We start from the raw sequence: 15,644 nt of genomic DNA, 5'->3' as shown, positions 1-15,644 counted from the left end.
GAATAAATTAACCATCCGTAAACCTTATGATGACAGGGACAGTCAAACAGACTTAAACTGCCTCCACCAGGCTCCGGTTAGCCAACAGAGATCAAGCGCGGAAGGTGCTGGTGCGAACGCGTGGCTGCTGCCTCCGCCGGGGCTGCCAGCCGTGACGCGCCTGCCCAAGGGCCACCGCTCCGCGCCCGGCACCGCCGCTCTCCGTCAGCGCGCTCCGAGCCCTCCTCTCCCGCGAGCCCTTTCCTGCCTCGTAGGAGGAGTTTCGCGGTAACTAGCGGCGAGCTCCTGCTCCGGAGATCCCCGGCTGTCCCTGCCGGCAGCACGGGCTGCTCCGGGCGCAGCGCTCCGGGGGCAGCTGCTCCCACCTGGCAGCTCCCCGGGCGCCCGGCGATGTCCCACCCTCGCCCAGACCCTTCCCTCTCCGGACGGTGCCGGGTGCCCGGAGCCGGCAGCCAGCTGCGCCCGGGGCAGGCGGCACCGAAACCAGCCCCAGCGGTTCCAGGCCCAGCCGGGTTTATGGATTTGCGGGCGAATCTGCGACGAGCCGCTTCCCAATCCAGGGCTCCTTGCAGCCGGCAATTATCCGATAGCTTATTTGTGCCCATCTTCTGCGGCGGGAGCAAGGCGTTTTAATGGGATCCCTGCTCTGCGTAGAGCTGACACTGTACAAAGCTAATAAATGATATGGATTGGATTTGTTACTGAGACATCTCCAAGGAGCCTGGGTCATGCAGGCCAATAAAATTGGCCTCATAAATTTACCCTGACACGCAGGATTACTCCAGCATTGCTGAGGTCACCTTCTCACACTGATTTATTGCCAGCCCATGGGTTAATAATACTGTTTACGGGGTTGTTGTTTTCCCCTACACGTCGCAGATATTAATCAGGGCGCCGGTGCCTCCGCGGCGCTCCGGGGGCGGGTGCCGCACCGCGGGGGGGGGGGCGGAGGACGCGGGGCCGGGGGGGCCTGATTTATTTCCTAGGCAAGAGTTTTTGTGTTTAAAACAGAAAACTCTCCAAAGGAGGAGCCAAACTTTTTGTTCACCGCGTCCTGAGGACGAGCAGCGCTTCTGGCCTTCCCCGTTCCCTCGGAGCAACGGCGATTTCCCCCCATTTCGGTGCAAGACGAGTGTCTGCAACAGCACCTGCTTTCCACGGGTGCCGCACGCCCCGAGCTCCTCGGTCTCAACCTGTTTTGACGGCTTAAACGGTGCCTCGGCTTTACGAGGGCCTCTGCGGGGGGGGATTTCATCCCAGATAGTATCTGCTGCAGGAGAGGGCAAAACCTCCCCTTCCCCGGCTGCCGAGGGCAGAGACCTGCTCTTCCAGCTCCGCGGCAGAGCTTTCTGGAGCCTAAATTCATTTAAAAAGAAGGAGGGCAGAGAAAGGGAAACTAAAGATTCGAATTCTTCACCTGATCGGAGCAGACGGCCACGCGCCTGGATTCGCTGGGGCCGGCCGCCTCCTTGGAGGGACGGCAGCCACAAAGACGGCCTGGATGCTCCAGCGGCTTCTAAATCCATGCTGGAATTTGGGCAGAGAGCACCACAACCTCCCCGGGAAATCCCTGGTGAATCCTCCCGGTGCTGAAATGAAACCCAGGGGCAGAAAGTGCTCGGACTTGCAAAGAGCAAACTCCGGGATGTGAACTATGGAGTATCAACTCCTGGTCAGCTTCAGCTCCACACTTAATGCCTTATTCCTACAGGAACTTGCGGGATGCAGTAATAAGATGGCAGCAGAATCTCTAGCCCGGCTTTCCCTGAGCAGGCCTGGATTTAAACCAGTTCCTTGGATCGAAAGCCCACGGGATCATTCCCAGCCCCTTTTTGTGCTCTCCTGGGAGAGGCCACAGCTCGTTGCCTTGCCCGAGCCCCAGCACGCCGGGCCCAGGGCGCCGGGGCCGGACCAGGCTCCTGCAGGTGCTTTTCCATACGGAAATGGCCCATCCCCGCGTGCCGTACTGGCATGCCGCAAGGATAAGCTGGTGTTTTCTGCAGAGGGGGGAAGAGGCAGCCTAGGGACCTTCTTTGCTCCATCCCAGTCCTCTTAAGCATGTGTAGGGGCACTCCTGGATCGCTGCTCGCCCCCCAAGCAGCACGCATTGCCCGCCGGCGCCCCACAGCCCCGTCCTGCCCGGCCGGAGCCCCTCGCACCCCGCGGCAAGACCCGCGCAGAGGGGCGGCTGAACGGCCCGCACGGGCGGCGTTTCTGCAAGCACCCTCTCCTCTCCTCTCCTCTCCTCTCCTCTCCTCTCCTCTCCTCTCCTCTCCTCTCCTCTCCTCTCCTCCCGGGCAGCAGCCTCCCTCCTGCTGCTTCGTGTTATTTCCATCCCGCCGTAATCGGAGGGGACAGGGGAGATGTGCTTCAAAACACTGTAATCATATTTTAAATGGAAATGAAATGTGTGAATTAAATGTAAATTACAGCAGAATGGAAGGACAATCACTATTAGTTAAGGTCTGACACCTATTTTTGCAGACCTTTCCTAAATGCCACAACTTGTTTCTCCGCACTTGTGACGAAGACTTGTAATTACGTGGCAGCTGCTCCCGCAGCCGGGCGGATGGCGGGACCGAGGGGGGCCTGTGTATTTTAAATAGATATGGACTGCTTGTTGGTTCTGTGAAATTATGAAGCAGCAATGATATTTTTATTTGAGAGCCATGAAAATAAACCTTGGTGTTTTCCCCCTGAAAAGGTGAGGCAGTAATACAAAAGGACGTTTTTATAGAGTCAATTTATTTAAGGGTTCCCCCATTTGCTTTTATATTGGAAAAATATGTGCCCTGCCAATGAGCTGAAATTTCTTCTTTATCTTTAATGTCTTCCCCACCTCCTCCAAGCCACCGGCTGCTCCTGCTCCTTGGCTGACATCTCCGCGAGTCAAAGACTTCTTCCCGTTCCCGTCGCTCCGCCTGTCTCCGTGCAAAGATAAAGCGTTTACGGCTCTCGTTCTCGCCGATGTTGCCGAGGGAACTTTTCCGAAGGGCAGACGGAGAATCCCCGTCCTCAGGAACTCAAAACCTAAGTGGTGATTTAATCTGTTATTAACACCTGGGGCTACTTGGCGAATTTTTGATTTCCAAAGTACTGGACAGTAAATAGTCAAATGAAAACTGATAGCTCTGAGACCCTGAGCATATTGTCCGGGGCATGTTGCTCAGACATAGATGAGCTCAGGTGATGAAACGCCTGGCTCTGGGCATCGCAGGGGATGTGCAAATGCCTTTTTATGCAGTCTCAGACATTTAGGCACACTCCGTTCCTGCTCTCACCCGCGGCGAGCTCACGTCTTGCGGTGCACGTAAAGGGCTCGGGAGAAATAAGAGCAGCTCTTCTGCTCGGTGCTCCCGACGCGGCCGAGCGGAGCAGCTGGAGGCCGAGGGCAGGGCACAGGCTGCCTTCGCGGGCAGGAGGGAAGGGGCGCTGCCGAAAGCTGCCCGCCCCGCGCCAGGCCGGCGGGGAGCCGGGTTTTTCATTCCTCAGATTTCCCTTCCCCATTTCAAACCAGAAGGATATTTGCTCCTAATTTCTTCTGATATTGCACTGAAGGAAAAATATCACCATGTGTTGGGATAATCACAACATTTAATTCCGGTTTCAATAGTTCTTACATACATGTGTGTGTGTGTGTAGTACATTGAAACAAAACGCATTTTGAAATGGAAAAAACCTACGCCATTTAATTCCTAAAAGGTCAGACTGAAATGCTTTGGCCTTATCGGAATGATTTTCTCCTTTGATTTTTCTTTCCAAATGCAATTTCATCAAAATCAGTGCATTTCCGCAAATGTTTCACCTTTGGTGAAATGGCATCTTCTGCCAGAGGAGCATTTTGTTGGGCCGTTTCTGAGCAGCGCTTGCCGGCAACGAGCGCCCTACCTGGCGCGGGGAGGAAGGGAGGAGAGAGGCGTGTTGCCGGCCCGGCGTCTCGCCGCCGAGTGCAGCCGGTGCCGGAGCAATCGGCCGGGCCGGGATGTGACCCGCGCCGGACCCTCCGGCCGGCACGCCGAGGACATCCCCGCTGCAGCCCCGCAGCCCGGCCCGGCCGCGGTGCCACGAGGGGAAACGTCCTTCGTTCCCAGCAGGTGACTCGCTGCCGGCCGGCGCTGGCCTCCCGCGCCCGCCGAGCGCCCCGCGCATCGCAAAGAGCCTTCCTATTTTTATCAAGCTTGCGGCGCTGTCAGAAAGGAAAGGGTACCATCTGGTTAGCCCTTGTTTACTGCACACCCTGCCAGTTTGAGCTTATTAATCATATTTACCCAAGTATCTTAATTACTCCCTGTCTAGCGACTCGCCTTGCACTCAGCTGTTGACCCGCTCCCCTCCCCTCTCCCGCGCTCCTTTTCTTTAATTCCTTTCCATCATTAATCACGGGAGCCGCGTGGGCAGAGGAATGCTGCGGCTAGGGTTTCGCTGGCAGCGGGCGGCTCTCGCGGCGGCCTGGCCGGAGCCGGCTCCAGTGAACGCCGCGGTTAGTCCGCCCGGGATGGTCCGAGGGGACGGCGCCGGGTGAACCTGCGGCAGAGAGACACCGTTACAGCCCGTAATTTGTTGATCCAGCCTCTCCTGGCATTTCAGCCCCGAGAGTGGCACCGTTTTCTTTATGACCTCGTAAAGTCACAGCCGAGAGGCCGATTTGGAAAACAAACTGCCTCAGGTTGACAGATAATTAGATACAGGGGACATATTATGCGCCTTTGCATATAAATGCGCTCTGAAGCCCGTTGGTTCACCAGGAGTTTAGGCGAGAGGAGAAGCAGGTATTCCCGGCACATCAGGACAGAGGCCTGACGCCCCGGGGACGGCGGCTCCGGTTTACGGCCCTCTCGCCTCGGCGCGGGCTGGAAGCCGCCCGCCGCCGCTCTGCCTTGGGGCTGCTTCTCCCAGCAGCCTTCTGGATTTCCTCCTCCCGGGAAAGGGGCTCGGGTTCCGCGTCTTGGATTTCACGCTCCCGTGCCTGCGGCAGGGAGGAGCGGCTGCATGGGTGTACGTTACCATTATCACTATTTTTACGTTACTATATCATGTCCAAACGCTGCGGAGAACAGCAGAGCACCTCTGACGTGATGCAGGCCTCATATTTACAGGGCAATTCAGCATCCTCCGCTCCAAGCCCCGGACCACAAGGTTTCCCCCGTCTCCATCTGCTTTCGTGGGGAGGCAGAAAATGTCAATTAAGCGGCCGTATCCCAAAGTAAAGCTTCGTTATCAATCCTTCCCCCAGAAACAAAAAGGGAATGTGTGAGGGGAAGATAAAGCTGTTGGAAAAGAAATGGGGAAAACCCCCAACCCTGACCCCCCAGCAGCCCCCGTGGAAGGAGGTGAGATAAACAGAGTCGCTGTCACTTTGATGAATTAGATCTCTTGTTAATTAGGATACATTGATTTAAGGGTTGTCCAACCATATAGACTTCTTCCCTTCCCCTTCCCCAGCAAATTGCAGCCGAGGGTGGTGACGGCGCATCTGCCTCTCTGCATTTCATTCCCCCCTGTTCAAACATGACGTTTCCACTTCCACATCCAAAGGAAATGCGGGGAAACTCGCACCGGTGCCGACGGCGGCCGCAGCAGGGCTGTGGCTCGGGTGCTTCGGTGGGGAAAACGCCAAAGACGCGACCGGGCTGTTGGGTATTTCTGGTGTCTCTGGCATTTGCACCCATTTAACCTCAGGCCTGATTTAAATTGATTCTGCTAATCTAGTTCAGCCTCCCTCACGGGCATTCGTGCTTCAGCCTCAACGAGGCTTGTCTCTGTCTAGCTGCCATCGCAGCCGGAGCAGGGAGCAGCTAACTCCCGGCTCTGCCTGCAAAACCCTCTGCTGCGGCGCTCACGAGCCAACGAGGCCAAGGGGCGAGGAAGGGCCAAGGCTTTCACGTTCCCTCGGGGGAACAGGCCAGGGGAGACCTCCATGGAGAGGGTCAGGACCAGGGTCCCGGGAAGCCCAGCACCTGCAGCCGGGGCCCCGCTTCCCGCAGGTCCGCGGAAGCTCCCTGCCCGCGCGGCCTTGCCGGCTCCCTGCCTGGCCTCGCGGAGGCTGCCAGGCTTTGCAGCCTTCCTCGGCGGCTCCTGTCGTCACCGCCGAGGGAGAGAGGGGAGAAAAAGTGCTGCGCTGGGTGGATTATTGTGTGTTTGTCATCTGGAATGGTATAAGCTGTAGGTACAGCATCTCCCAGCGGTGATTTATGGCCGCTGTCAGGCAGCCCCAGCGCGTTGTCTGCTGTAGCGTGGAGGATGAATGCCGCGCTGTCAGCCGGCAGGGCAGGCTTCCTCGCGCTCTGCTCCGCACACTCGCTCCCCATTTCACGCCGCTGAACATAAACAATCTTTTGTAAACCTGACAGTCACACTTGCTTCTTTGGAAACATAAAGCAGAAATGTATGACTCGGCTTTCATCACCCAATTTCCTAGGCTGTGCAGAAAGCTCTCCGAGAAGCGGGGACGCGGAGACCCCGGGGACAGGAGACATCCCCAGACGGCGAAGGGGAGGGAGGCACCTATGCACGCCGACACCGGCCACGACACGTGTGCGCTCACACGCGTGCCACGGAAAACACGCAGCCGGCGCGGCATCGCGTTGCTGGAGCAGTGCACATTCCCACCTTAATCGTTGCAGTATATCGTTGTCCCTCAGGCAGAAAACCTAACGGCAGCACAACGCCGGGATCGCAGGCAGCTCGCTCACGGGTCCTCGTGCACCTACCGAATGTAACAGAAAGTCTTATAAAAGCTAACACACTTTTATTACTATTAATGGTAATTGCAATAATCAATCCTGAATAAGGAAAGTGCCCAAGGCTCTGTTCAAACCCAGCTGTTCCTGAAGCTAAAAGGGGACGTTCAGAAGGTACGATAGGAAACGGGCAGAGAGGCGAGGAGGGGAAGTAACTAAGGACGGGGTAGAAGCAGCTCCGAGAGCGGGAGCACTTAGAGCAGCCGTAAGCAGAGCGTCTCCCCGAGCAGCTAACGGGGATATATGCACTCGCGCCAGCCCGCCGAGTGCAGCAACCCGCCCCTCTGTTACGGTTAGCAGGGAGATTTAGCCACTGGCGTAAAGCACCGTGAATTTAAGGCCTGCCACGGGGCAGAGCAAATGCCGTTGATCTCGTGGATACTATAAAGGGCCTGAGAAGCAGATCCAACTCGATCCTATTGCAATTTACTGCTCTGACTTCAGGGAAGAGTGTGGTTCTCACAGAGGCCAGACGGGCTTTTCCCTCCGTCGGGGCGAAGCGAGGCGGGACGCGGGCGATCGCTGCCGGCCCCTCGCTCGGCCCCAGCGGCTCGGCCGGCTCTGCGGCAGGACGGAGCACCCGGCCCCGTCGCCCCTCCGGCAGCGCGGGGGAGAGCGAGCCCAGAGCCGCTCGGAGACGCATCACTCCCCTCCCTTCCCACGGGGACGAGCACTTTCCTCCATGTTCCCGGAAACCGGAGCGGGAAAAACCCGTGGCGCACGGATGTTAGTGACAGTGCCGCTGTCCTGCATTGGCCGCAGAGGGAGCGGGGACAGGCACGGCCAAGCTGCAGAAAATATGACTGCCCGGTTCAAGGGACCAGGGAGGGGAAAGGAAAGGGAACTTTCCTGGCAGGCTGCTGTTTAAATCGCAGCCGGTGCAGGGGTGACTCGCTCTTACCACGACCTCGCGGACGCTCCCTGTATTCACACACGTTCTGCCGGGTTTTCTGCGAGTTTCCTGCCGCGGGGGCTAAAAGCAGCTGGGCTAAATGTCCGGTTCAAGCCAAAAGTGACACTGAGTCACTCATTCCCAAGAAAGGATAATTGCAACACCGCACGATACGTGAAAAAACGACATAAAGGCTGGGGAAGGCTCGCTCGCGCGAGTGAGCAGCGGTACCTGGCCGGAGCGGTCAGTGTGGGGTCCCTTCCCTTTCCTTCCCCTCCCTTCCTTTTCCTTTTCCTTTTCCTTTTCCTTTTCCTTTCCCTTTTCCTTTTCCTTTCCCTTTCCCTTTCCCTTTTCCCTTTTCCTTTCCTTTTCCTTTTCCCTTTCCCTTTTCCCTTTCCCTTTCCCTTTCCTTTCCTTTCCGACCTGACCCAAGGATTTTAATAGTGGGACTTCTATAGCCACAGACTTGGATGTCACCGTGCAGAGAGCAGCATTAGACAGCTACACCGACTGACGGGGCCTCTCTTACGCTTTACACAGGATTTTAACTTTAATGAACTTCCACCAACGTACTCTTTTCTCCCCTATAAGCAACCTATTATTTTACTTAAAAATAAAACAAAACCATAATGGGAAATGAGCTGCCCGGCGGCCGGGCCCTCGGTGCTGAGCAGCCGGCGGGTGCAGAGCGCCGCAAAGCCGCGGCCGCAGGGATGTGACGGGGCTGTGCGAGACACCTTCCCCGTCCCGGGAAGGGCACCGCTCGCCGCTCTCAAGCCTCCAGCTACTTATTCTGTTTACCATTGAGCTTGTCCTCTAAATTTTTGCTGAAAAAAAACAACCTTTGTTTGAACCGAGGGGGGGTTGCAGCTGGAGTTGCACCGACGCCATCGAATTTCCCACCGGTGTTTTGTCGCATAGGCAAATCACTGTGCTGCCTTCGCAAAACGCCGTGTAACACGCCAAGGCTTCGCAGAAACCAAAGACTTGGGAGCTTTCTGCCAGGGGTGTAAAGGACTATACAACCGGGTGCATCCCTCTGCCCTCCCTGTCACAAAGACGTCAGTTCTCAGCCGACATCCAGAGCCGCGCGGACAGGTTACGGTTCTCGGTGGGCGCGAGGCTGTGTGGAGGCCCAGGCAGCCCGTGGACTGAGACGCAGAGCAGGTTACTCACAAGGCACGTGGGCCTTCATCTGCTACCTGGATCAGCAGGTGCGACGCAAAGAAACAACAAGTTCATGATCGCCCTGAGGGAGAAGGAGCAGAAAACCCCGGGGCTGGGTCCCCTCGAGAGGAGCAGTGCCAGCATTCCCCAAAGCCCATCCCGCTACTTGCTCGAGCTGACAGGCAGAGTCAGGACAGGAGCTTTTAAGAGATGAACGAGCTTGAAGAGATGGATGAGGTTTTTGCTCTCATAATTTAGCCTCCCTTGCTCAGAGCATTCAAGTACATTTCAGACCGAATCTCCTTCCGAGGAGGAGCGCGGACAGGATATATGGCAGGAAGTTTTAACTCGTGCATCACCCACAGCCCTGCTCGCCGCGGGGCAGGGCCGCGGCCGAGGTGCCCGCGCCTCTCCTCTCCTCTCCTCCCGCGCCCGTGGAGGGCTGCACTAGCCCTGGCATAAAAACGGCCACAAAGTCAACACACTTCTGCCAAAACTACCAAGCAAATCATTGCATCTCGTCCCTGTCCATTTGGCTCCCTCTCATCCTGCGCCCACCGCAGAAGGCACCACTTCTCCCCGTCCCACGGCGGGCGGAGGCTTATTTCCATGGGGAGAATTGATCATTTTTCTCCTGCAGCTGCACTTGCTGTACGCGGGAGTTATAGGTCTTTCCACACCTGCGAAAGAAACATTATCCTCAGCCTTCAAGGGTGAAGCATCCTATATTTAGTTGGACTAAATAATGATTCTTCTCTATCTTTCATATCAGGATTTAAGAGCACCCTGGAGCTACAAAGTTTATTAGAACCCATAAGAAGAACTGTACCATAAACGGGACAACCGCGGCTATAAACCTGCACCTTCGAGTCGCAACAAATCCTGGGATGTTGAAGTAGGACACGGTCTTGTCTCAGTCAGCAGAAAGCAAAAGAAAAAAAGGAGAGAAAAAGAAGAAATGCAAACTTAAGCAGAAAAGAAGGCTAGAAATATAGAGGAGAAGAAAAGAAAAAATAATAATAATAAAGAAAAGCAGGCTGCTTGCATAGCCCTCTCAGCAGGAGACCTGGGATAGGCGCCCGCACGATGAAATGCAACTCAGATTAATGGGGGGAGAGAGGGAGAGCAAGGGGAGCTGAAGGAGAAGGGGCAGCGCAAGGTGAAAGGGAAGGAGGTGCCGGGGCAATTTATGAGACGCCGGCGCAGGGGGGTCATGCAGAACGACGTGCGTGGGGGCTCCCAGCGCGGCTCGTCTCTGCGGGGTGTTAAACGCCGATCGGGTGAGTGAATCAAGAGCCGTCCCTCCTCCTGCCCCGGCGCTGGCCAAGGCCTCGTGCAGATAACGCACACAAACAGCTAAAGGGGATAAAATCCCAGAGAGATGCCGAAGGACTTCTGGGATTTCGGGCAATTTGGGCAGGCGCCGGGCTGCCCTCCTGCGTGCGGCAGGGGCGGCACAAGCAAGAGACCCTCCTGTCCCTCCCCTTCTGCCTTCGCTCTTTTGTCACTTTGGGTTATTTTTCTGCCACTGAATAGATTAAATGACAAGAGGTTTTTTAAAAATAATTGAGTTTCATTTTGGAGAGGGAAAAACAGGGTGCTAAGTAGGGAAAGGAAGGAGATAGGAATAAACTGCACATCGTTTTATATAGGATCCACAGTTAATTCTTAAGTGGAACTGACAGATGCTTCTCCCATAATCCCATTCCCAACATGTCCGTTTGCTTTGCTGGGCGCTGCGTGATGCATGGTGGCACCGCAGTGACCTTTCGCCGCTCGCCCTGCGACTGCTATTGGCATTGCAATGATTTATTGCATGTTCCAGTTGATTACTGGGCCATTTGTCAACATTTTTTTTCGCTCTCCATAAACCTGTCTCCTGTGTCAGAGACATTCGCTAGCATGAAAATTTAAACAAATACAGTACGCAGCTTGTAGTCAGCCTCGGACTTCTCCTCCCGGCTTCCGAGGCAAATCCACTCCGGCCTCGGCGAGCGCTGGAGCTGGGCGGCGCTGGAGGCGAGACGCTTCCCCTGCGGAGCGCGGGAGCCCGCGGGAGACTGGGGCACAGCTTCGGAAGTCGTATTTCAGGAAGGTGTCTCGGGGTGATCCGTGCTGGTCGCTCAATTGTTTATGGGTGTTTTGGTACCACTTATGGGAACGTGGGAAAATCAGCGCTGGAATTGAACGCCAAAATAGTTATCTTCAAAGTGAGTGCCGCAGGAGAGGCGGCACGCTTCCTCAGTGGCCACCGCGGGTTTCGCGCAGCAGGGAAAGCTGTCGGCAAGAGGAGCGGGACACGAGCCGGGCAGCGAACGCGGGGCCGCGCAGGCCTGCGGCATGGCCTGGGCGAGCGCTCACCCTCCCCGCGCTGCCGGGCGCCGGCGGGGCCGGATCCGGGCATCCTGCTCACCGGCGACTCGCAAATTGGCCCATGCCGGAGCTCAGGCCAACAGACAGGCTGGAGCGCGGGAGCCTCGCGAGGGAAGGGCCATTTTGGGGCAGTTATAAAGCAGCACATATCTCCCCGTTCAGTGATACGGTGTTGAGCAGAGGGATCAGGGGGGGATTCTGTTAGACCGACCAAAACCCTAAGGACAAAACCGCAGTTTTTCAAAGCCTGGCAGGGGCTGGATTTCCTCGTGCCGGTGACCCCCCGGCCCCGCAGGCGCCCTGGAATGGATGCCGTAAACGGAAGCGCCCAGAATCACCTGCCTGATTTAAAAATCTTGGCCCGTAAGTAAACGGGATATAGTGGCTGCTACAGTGGCCTGGAGCATCTGCACTGCATTTCGAGGAAGCTTTTCCAGGCACGCGTATAAATCACCGCTCTCTGCTGCAGTAAAGGAAAGGTATTGTTTCACTGCTGTGACATCAATGCAGGCCACATAAATAATTTTTTATTAAGTGTGCAGTGCCCTGTAAAAATACACACACAGTTTGAGGATACTGCAGAGCGAATGCAGAAGCAGGGCCAGCTTTAAGCAGTGCTTTCTGGAGAGAAGAGGCTGGGATGGGGAAGGAAACTTGCTGGAGCAGGGAGAGGGGTGGCTGGCTCTTTTTCCAATTCCAGCTCAGATCGGCATGTAATGTATGGCTTAATTTCCTCTCAAATTAGACACTTGATAAAAAAAGTTATTATATCTGTCAAGTTGCCAGTGCTTTTTATGAGCGTGATAAACTAAGAACCACTGCTTTACAAACCTTGATAGGATGTTTCAGTACCTGGAAAACAATTTTATTGCAGCCCGGACTACTAACAAATTGCAAATACTGATTAAGCCATAAAGTTACAACAACATTAAAAAATAATGAGAGGTTATTGCACAAGGGGAAGGCTCTTAAGCAGCGGATCCAGCCGCCTGCTTTCCACTGTGCAAATACCCGGCCAGCTCGCAACGCCCGTTCCTGCGGGAGAGCTCTCCGCCCCGCACCGCGCGGAGGGTGCAGAGCCTGGGTGCAGGGCAGGTGCCAGGGACGGCGCGGGAGAGACGGGCGGCGTTCCCTCCGTGCCAGCACCACGACCCCGCGCAGGGCCCCCTCCGCCATTTTCTAGCTAAGATTTGAACTGGGAGCCTTGCGCTGAGACACCTCCGCCGGGCCCCGAGGGGACGGAGATCTGCGAGGGGCTCGGCTGGGCTCCAAGCAGCTCCGCAGACCCTGCTGGGGCGGCCGCCCACGAGCACCGGGCCAGCGGGGTCCTCCCGGGCGTCTGCTCGGCCCGGGAAGCAGAGCCGGGGCGGCTCGGGCTGAGCGGAGCTAAGGGACCGCGTGCGAACAGTGCCCGAGCGCTCGTCCCCGCCGCCAGCGCCCGGGTCACGCGGGGGGACACCCCGATGTCAGGTCACCGCCACGTCCTGCGGCCCTGCTCCGTCTCTGCCCGCGTCGCTGCCCCTCTCCCGCTCCGTGCCAGACCCCGGGGTCCAGGCAGACTCTGCAGACACAAGCAGTGTGAGCAGCGCTGCAGCAATGGCTGTTCGGACAGAGACCAGACCACCAAAACCGCCCGCAGACCCGGCAGAAATCCCTCCGGGACGCTCCCGCGGCGTTCGGCCCCGCGCGAAGCTGCAGGGCTCAGCAGGCGAAGCACAGCCCGTGCCGGGGTCGGGCTTTCCACGGCCGTCGCATCCAAGCCTTGCCGGCCACGGCAGCGAGCCACAGACGCGCCAGCGAGACGGGAAGAGCATCATCCCCGCAGTCCTGCTGGGCGCCCGCGGGAGGGGAGGCCGGAGGCAGGCGGTGACGGCCGTTTTGCGGAGGAGGAAGAGGGCCTTCGCCCGACTCCAAATCACATGATTTCACTTGATTTAATTTTATTTCTACACGACTTTAACACGTGGCAAGCGGCTCCAGAAATCGTGCTGCCGGCTTTGCCGGTCACCGCCGCTGCGGCAGGCGGGCGATGCCATGGTCCCCGCAGCACCGCCTCATCCCCAAAGCCTGGGCGCAAGCTCTGCACGCCCTCGCGGCTAGGAGAAAGGCCCAAGCTGCTCAAGTAACCCCCAAGCTAAAAGCCAGTAGAATACATGCCTCGGAGGTTTGCTGAGCACTTTGGGGCTGTGCTGATGAAAGGTTGTATACATACGTAAAGTTTCCGTTAGCATTTCTTTAGCTCTTGCGACAAGAGCTGGCCAAACTCCTCAGAGTGAGCAATTTAGCTGGTTAATTTAACCCCCCCCCCCCCCCCCCCCCGCTTTTCTCCTTTCTAACTGTATCTGAGTTATCCGTGGAAGTCTATTGATCTCAGTGATTTATTGGTTTATGGTGGAGAAGCCTCTAGGCAATCCTGTTTCTCAGCCCATCGGCTATTCAGGAACATTTGCTTTCATCTTGTCTTTAAATTTTCCCTGTTTAAAGCGCGCAATGGATGCTCTTAATCACACGAAGCCGGTTTTGATGTCTGATTAACAAACTGCCGATGCAAAGGCTGATGACAGCACGCAATCCTGCGCAGAGGGGACAGCGCGAGGACGAGGCAAGGCGCATCTCAGCTCTGTCATTTCCTCCACCCTTTTAGAGCAGATCTGCTTCCAGGACGAGGCATTTCCACTGCAGGCAGTGAAAACCCATATCTGCATATCACATATTACCCCTGCTCAGAGCACGCAATCCGTTCATCAGCACTTGTGCAAGGACTGACAGTCCACAAACGTCTGAAGAAAAGTAGCAGTAAATTGGTCTGCATGCAGTCGCATCATAAAACAACTCAAAATTCAAGGTAATCCTCACCCTTCTTTTCTTCCCCACCATCTGCTGAGCTCTGCTCACTACGCAGGTGCTTTCAAATTCCCCAAGTCCAGGAATATGCAAGACGGCTCAGCTGGGACTTCACACCTGGCAGAACCTCTTAATGGCATTTTTGCCCTGGAGCAGCCTACTTTTTACAGCCCCAGATCCTGAGGGTGTTTGTCCTTCCTTCCTGCTCTTGAACAGCAAACATTTTCCTTCTGCCTCCCCACCGCCTCCATTTAACGCTGTGCTTAATTGCTGCATGACTGCATGGCTGAACTAACGATACCGCAATTAAAAACATTCAGGGTTACTGTTAATAAAGAGGATTCATAAAGTTGATTAAAAGCATTCATTAATGAAAAAATGTAATGAAAGAAGTGGACTAAGCAAGCAAGCAAGCTGAAGGATGAAAGTCATAGTGAGAAAACGTCTCCTGGTCAGGCGGGAGGGTCCTGTGGAGGAGGCCACCACGACCCGCCGCTGCCCGCGACGCCGGGGGCTCGGAGGCAGCCTGCCCGGGACTCCCCCCCAGCCACGGCTCCCTTCAGCCCTTGTTTTTCTCCGGCAGTTCAGGGCCAGCTGATTACTAATTAACACGAGCAGGGCTCCCGCCTCCCCGTGCCGCGAGCCCCGCTCGACCCGGCCGGGAGCCGGCTGCAGCACTCACGGCACTTCCATCACCAGCCACTCGCTTGGTGCCGCCATGTGAAATGAAGCACCATCTTTTCCCTAATTTCATTTTAATGGCCTTTGGCAGATGCAGAGCAACCGGAGCACCGGGACATCCCGCTTCATGTCTAGGTAAGCCACACACAGGGTTAAGCTTTATACCAAAAAGTAGATCTCTGCAGTACATTTCCCCTGGATGGTCCCTGGTGAAGGCAGGGTGTCCCCGCAGGACTGGTTCCTTGGGGCTGTTGTATTGCAAAGAACAACTGGAGTTGGCTGGAAAATTACAGAAGAATTAGCACGAAGGCTGAGATTCTGGAGACCTTTCCTCTTCTGTTAATTCCACTTATTCTAATAAAAATTGACATTTTATTTATTGTGCTTTATCTCAAAGGTCCCCACACCATGTTACCTAACCCTCGTGCACGATGTCAGCTCCTGCCTGGCGAGTTTGCATCCCCAGCAGGCACCGAGGAGTGGGACGGAGGAAAGGGCGGCGGCGGCGGCGGTTACTCTCACTTGCCTCGCAGAGCGGTGCCACGAGAAGTGATCTGCCGGCGGCAGGGGCGCGCGGCCCAGCTGGGGGTTCACATGGCTGAAACTGCCTTTCTTCAGCACTGCCAGGGAAACAGTTAGGAAAGCCGCGGTGGTTTCCCCGCGCCGCAGCCCTGCCTCCGAGGCAAGTCCGGGCGGCGGAGGAAAGCAGAGCGCTGCACGGGAGCTGCAGCTCCCTGGCGCAGGGCAACGCCTTGCGGAGGCTCGCGTACACCCTAGAAGCAGTCCCACGCCCTGGCAGTGCCCATGCTTACGGTCCCACCAGTCTAGAGGCAGCTCTGCGCAGAGGCAGGTACCCCGGTGCTGGTGCCTGGGCTGCGCACACCGCTGCTGGCCCGGTGCCCCTGCTCGGAGCTCCCTGGTCCCGTACAGCGTCCTCAGACTGCTGC

At 56.4% G+C, this 15,644-nt stretch overlaps 1 long non-coding RNA gene across 2 annotated transcripts in view; it reads right to left on the bottom strand.

The window, feature by feature from the left end:
- Window positions 1-3,466: 3,466 nt before the first annotated feature.
- Window positions 3,467-15,644, bottom strand: part of LOC135323671 (uncharacterized) — a 42,095-nt gene continuing 29,917 nt past the window's right edge. For both annotated transcript variants that reach the window (XR_010385148.1, XR_010385147.1), the window contains exons 2-3: window positions 6,610-6,706; window positions 3,467-5,153 (exon numbers count right to left, since the gene is read on the bottom strand). This is a non-coding gene — a long non-coding RNA (uncharacterized LOC135323671). The remainder of the gene's footprint in view (window positions 5,154-6,609; window positions 6,707-15,644) is intronic.

This window comes from Dromaius novaehollandiae, chromosome 26 (genome assembly GCF_036370855.1).
Source record: "Dromaius novaehollandiae isolate bDroNov1 chromosome 26, bDroNov1.hap1, whole genome shotgun sequence".
NCBI classification, from domain to species: Eukaryota; Metazoa; Chordata; class Aves; order Casuariiformes; family Dromaiidae; genus Dromaius; species Dromaius novaehollandiae.
The sequence above is the reverse complement of the archived record's forward strand: the minus strand, read 5'-3'. Positions and strand labels throughout refer to the sequence as shown.